The following is a 5,530-nucleotide window of genomic DNA, read 5'->3' as shown; positions in this document are numbered from 1 at the left end:
TCCACAACTTTCCTGCTTTGTCTTCCTCTGTGCTTTGGCTGTGGTTGCATTTAAGCAGCATGAACAGCCTTTGATGCTTGTTTCACAGATGAGAATGTAGAGGCTCAGTCAGGGGCAGGACTCAGGGTGCATGCAGTGCCATGCCACACCAGCACTGGGGTCATTTCATCATTTCCTTCCCCAAGTCCTGTGGTCTCAGGTCTGTTGGGGGCCTGTCTGTGTGTCATGCAGACACATGAATGTCTGTGCGTATTGTGTGTGAGAAAGATGGGGTTATGTTCTCTGTGTGTGTATGTGTATGTGTTCTAGGTACATGTGTGTATGTGAATTATCTGTGTGTGTAAGTATGTGTGTGGTGAGTATGTCCGGGTATGTGTGTGCCAGGCATGTGTGTCTGTATCCAAGTGTGTGTGTGTGATCCTGTGTCTATCTGAGCCTGTAAACTTCATCTCTTCCTCTAAGATATTCAGACAAATTGTCTCACAAATATGTCCACAGGATGGTTCTAACCATGCCACCCGCACAGAGGGAGCACCCGCTTCTACCGACAGTGAGGTTGTAGCTCTTCATGTAAGAGTCCCTGAGTGCCGTCCTTGCTGACACTGGAGGTGCCGCAGACATGGTGACGGTTTCTGGAAGGTGATATTTGTCACCTCCGCTCTGCTTTCAGAAGCAGCAGTAACTTTGCTCACATTCAGCAGAAAGCCCAAGCTGTCTCGGTTTGGATGTCATGTGGCTAGGCTTCCTGGAGCCAGAGACTGACTCAGCTCCAGAAAGCTCTGAGCTGTACCCCACCCACCCACAGCCCCCAGAGGCCAGGCACGCTGTGGGTGTGCCTGGCCCAGCACACACATTCTGTTCCCTAGCTGCCTGCCTTGACCTCCTCAGGACACCCTGCCACCTGCTGCCCTTCACAGGGTACCCCCAGCACCTCACAGCCTTCAGAAAACACAGGGTATGGAGGATGGGGCCTGCAAAGCACCCCCCAAAGGTGATTAGGACAAACTGGGCACTGGCAATAGATGACTCAAGCCACCCTTCCCGAGGAGCCAGACAACTCCGTATTGTGACACACCAAACATTCTGGATGTCTCTTGGGGAAGCACAAATGTCTCTTGGGCACTGACGTGTCAGGGGTTGAGAGGGGAGGGCCTGGAGGGTCAGCGAGCCAAGACCAAGGGGCCATGGGACCCGGCAAGCCAGCGGGTCCCCTGGGGCTCCTGACGCCCTAACACAGCCGGTGTCCGGGCTGCAGGCCCTCGGTCAGCCTGTAACGAGAGAGGTTTTAAAATACACAACAGAAGAAAGGTAAGAGGAAGAAATGCCGGGAAGACCCCGCTATGAGAGAGGACCCCAATGTGTGTGATTTGTTCATAGAACCAAGCTCAACGGGGATGGGAGGCCGTGAGCAGAAACATGAACACACCTACGGTCCTCCCAGCACTCCCAGAAAGTGAAACTTGAGGGTGCCCAGGGCTGCCCCCATATGCGCCTGGTAGGCAGGTAGCAAGCAGGCTGTGGCACCCTATATACCTGCCATGGGACTATCTCCTCAGATCTTAGGCTTCATCCACTCTCAGGACAGGACTGACCCAAAACTGCCCATCTAGCCATCCCAGGAGAGGGTCCAGAGCTCTGGGAAGCATGTGAGTGGGAGAACAGGGCGCCACCCAGACCTCCACCCAACTCAGACCCCCTCACTCACACCTCTCTGCCCAGACCCTCATTCTCCCCAGTGACTCTGGCTAATGTCCTGCACTCTAGCCCAGCTGGGTATACCTCAACCATGTGGCATTGGGTGGCTGTTCTCTGGGGAATGCAGGAAGGGGTGTTTGAGCCCCGAGTGCACCACTCCTCCATATAGATGAGAAAAACTGCTGTCCATCAGGACAGGGCTCTGTGCTCCTAGGACCTGGGAAGCCTCTCCCGGCCTCTGGGAAGGTCTGCCTTCCCCTCCCCCTCAGCCCCCACCCCCTCCAAGCCAATGTCTGTTCAGGGGAGCCCAAAAGGGTGCTCAGCATCGACACTGTCTCCGTCAGGCTAACAGAAGTCGGCGTTGCCTGGCCTACCCCTTCTTGCAGGAGGGTGGCTGGGGATATGGGTGAGAAATGGACACTCTGGTTGATACTCAATGCCATCGCTCCGTGTGAACTCACCAGGAGCAAGCTGTATGTGTGCTGTTGCAAACAGAATGAGATGTCCAGGTTGACTCTGCAGAACTTACACTGAGAACCCATATCTACCTGCTTTGGAAGCAGGTTAACCCCTCCACACCCAGGCTGCTCTGGCTTTGGGGGTCCCTGGCATGTCTGAAGGGGCTCAGCCCACAAGGTGTCAAGGACCCTACAGAGGGGGTAGGGGTCAGCACAGCAAACCCTGCTCCAAGCTGTGAGGCCCCTGAGAGCTGAGACAGCAGGACAGGGGCTAGCCCCCCACTGCTATGACCTGCTACTGCCCTGACTCTATGCTCTCTTTGTGTTTGTTTGTTTTTTTTGTTTTGTTTTTTATGTCGTTATTTTATTTTGAGAGACAAAGACAGAGAGTGAGCAGGGTAGGGGCAGAGAGAGAGGGAGACACAGAATCTGAAACATGCTCCAGGCTCAGCTGAAGCTCCAGCACAGAGCCTGACGTGGGGCTCAAACCCACAGACTGTGAGATCATGACCTGAGCTGAAGTCAGACACTTAAGTGACTGAGCCATCCAGGCGCCCCTGTGCTCTCTTTGTTGATGAACAGCCATTCCCGTGCACAGCCCTGATCTAGCTCCAACTAGAGAGAGAACATGTACAAAGGCTCACTTGCTGGCCACCACCTCACACAGGGGCCCTTCCTCAATTTGAAAAATGTGGCTTTGAGAGTTGCAGCCACTCCTTACAGAACTAGAGTGGCCTGTGGGTCACCTCTGCAGGCTCCAGGCACTGCCCCCCTGCACAGCCAGAGAGAAGATGCTGGAAACGGTGAGTGCTGCTGGAGGGATGGAGGAGGGGCACCTCTGCATTCTTCTTAGAGGCTGGGGGTCTCTGCCCAAGTTACCTATAGAGGGTCTCCTCCAGCAGGAAGACTGGCATCTCAGTGGAGTTGTGGCTTCTGGAGGTAACAGTGGGGGAGTTACAGTCAGGACTAGGGACACCCCAATCTTGTCCATCCACTTCACACACTGTGATGCTCATGGCCATTCGGGGTGGGGCGGGGCCACTGTTCTGATATCTCACAGCCCCTAACCAGGAGCCAGGTGGGTCCTGCCCTTATAGGATGGCCAAGCAGCATGAGCACTGCCAAGCCTGTGCTGGCTGAGCCTGTTCTGACTCTGAAGTCTTCTGTGCCATCACATTCCCTGCTGTGTGTCCTTGGGCAAGTTGCTCTACTTCTGTGCCTATTTCTTCATCTGTAGGATGGGCACCTGCAGAGGATCAGACATCAAATGCTTGGCACAGGGCCCAGCGTGAGCTCTTCCTTCCTGGAGCCAGGCAGGCCTGTGCCTCTCTGCTGCATGAGCCCAGGAAGATGAGGAGGTGGTGGCTCCAGCGGCAAGTGTGTGCCCTGATGAGGAAGTCTTTGGGGAGAGCCCCCTTCATTCCCTGAAGTGTTGTCCTTTCGTGCATTAGCAAGTTGGCACAGAAATAGCCACTGTGTGCGGATCCACATGATGAAGGTTCTGAACCCTAAGGTATGGACTTTAGAGCAGTGATCACGCTAGTCCCTGAGGACACACAGGAAGCGGTCTACCTGGCATAGGCACGTGCTGGTCTGGTGATCCCGAAACAACAGAGGAATAGTAGCCGAGGAAGACAGGGCCCAACCCACTGTCCCGTGGCTTCACAGCCTGCAGTCTCATCTCACCAATCAAAGTTGGTGCGGCTCAAAAACCCTCTCCAGACTGTGCCAGGGACAGGGTTCTGAGCTGTGAGGCCTCTTGGTGACCTATCAGCTGGGAGCTACAAGCCTGGAGAAGGATTCCATGGTTGATAACTGGGCTCAGATGCTGTGCTGTGCCATTTAAACTTTTTAAAAAGAAAGTCATCCATCCACATACTCACCATATGGAAAAGTCCATAGCCAGTTGGGCGTCATGCAGACACTGGGCAGAGCTATGAGGTAGGGAACAGGAGTGGATGACACTTCCATGCTTCACAAACCTTCCTGTTCCCTCACAGTTTACTCAAAGATCTGAAAAGAGCAAGCCACTTTCCCAAGCTCAAACACATCTTTCCATTGCCAAGTTAGTGACGCTCTTTGCTGAGACCGGGCCCAGGAGGCCCAGGAGGGGCCATTACAGGTGTGGAGTGGGAAGGGCTCACCAGGAGCAGGTCCCAGCATCTGCTCTACCCAACAGTGTCCTGCAGGAGGGACCTGGGGAGACAGTTGTTCTCAGCCTGTCACAGATGCCGGGGGCACCCTGGCACCATCTAAACACCACCAGACCAAGGGATTGCCTCCAGCCAGCCAAACCCTCTGTGTACTCCTAAAAGGCCTTGCTCATCCAGGGTCTCTGGCCTGGATACAGGTACCTGGGCTTGGGATTTTTTAAGAGCAATAACACCCCATGTTCCTGAAGATGCCCTCTACATCCAGGGGCCAAGCACAAGTGCCCTTCCCTGAGCTCAGACCATTCAAGATGTTTGCACTCAGAGACACGGGGAAAAGCAAGAGGAGAGGTTAAGGGTGAGAAACTAGGCATTGGCATCCTAGCCAGTGGAGACACTAAGCAACCCTGGGTGCTGGGAAGGGTGCCTCATGACACAAGGGTCAGAGGCCAGAAAGAAGTCTGTACCTGGAGGTGGAGACAGACGGGAAAGCTCTGACTCTCAGGACCATCTAAGGGGCATACCCCATCTTGCCCCGGGAGACCACAGCCAGCCTGGGCTCTGGGAGCAGTAGCAGTGGCATGGGGTGGGGGCTGCTAAAGCATGAGGAGACAGAGGAACAGCCTTCATCCCTCCCAGGGAGACTACAGCTGTGCTGCCACATCCCGGAGAATCCTGTCGGGAATAGCAACGTGCATTCTGTAGACCTGAACAGAGAAGCCACTCAGGAGCTGTGGACAAGCCTGAGCCCCTCTGACCCCACCCATCCAGCCCCAGCTGTGTGGCTCTACCTCCCTCTGCCTGTAGTGCACAGAGCTTGGTGCCCACCCTCTGTGTCCTGTGTTCACTTACTCATCTGTGTGGCCAGTAGCCAGTGAGTACCTGCTGGGTCCCTGGCAAGGTGAGAGGAGCTGGGGGTGCGGAGGAAGATAGGGCCCTTTCCTGGCCTCTTCTAGCTGTCCATGTGCATGGGTGCATGCGTGTGTGCGTGTGTGTGTGTGTGTGTGCGTGTGCGCATGTGCATACAGGCAGAGATGTGCAAGTACACGTACACATAGGCATGGGTGTGTGTGCACACTCATGGATGTGTATGTGAGCGCACACACACACACACACACACACACGGGCATGGGTTCACTCATGTATGAGGGTGGCAGAGGCTGCTGTTTCTCCTGGATCAACTCCAGACCTAACCAAGCAACAAGGGCAGTCTCTTCTCCTTTCCCC

The 5,530-nt window shown here is 54.9% G+C and overlaps 1 long non-coding RNA gene across 2 annotated transcripts; it reads left to right on the top strand.

Moving 5' to 3' along the window:
- Positions 1 to 1,139: 1,139 nt before the first annotated feature.
- LOC144225795 (uncharacterized) lies at positions 1,140 to 5,145 on the top strand. 2 transcript variants are annotated; one of them, XR_013333389.1, is made up of 3 exons: positions 1,140 to 1,308; positions 3,391 to 3,666; positions 4,333 to 5,145. It is a non-coding gene; the product is annotated as an uncharacterized LOC144225795 (long non-coding RNA). The 2 variants fall into 2 exon arrangements; XR_013333390.1 differs by having other exon boundaries at positions 3,391 to 4,503; positions 4,943 to 5,145.
- Positions 5,146 to 5,530: the final 385 nt, after the last annotated feature.

Source organism: Crocuta crocuta, unplaced genomic scaffold, assembly GCF_008692635.1.
Source record: "Crocuta crocuta isolate KB4526 unplaced genomic scaffold, BGI_CrCroc_1.0 scaffold50, whole genome shotgun sequence".
Lineage (NCBI taxonomy): Eukaryota > Metazoa > Chordata > Mammalia > Carnivora > Hyaenidae > Crocuta > Crocuta crocuta.
This window is presented reverse-complemented; position numbering and strand designations above follow the sequence as displayed.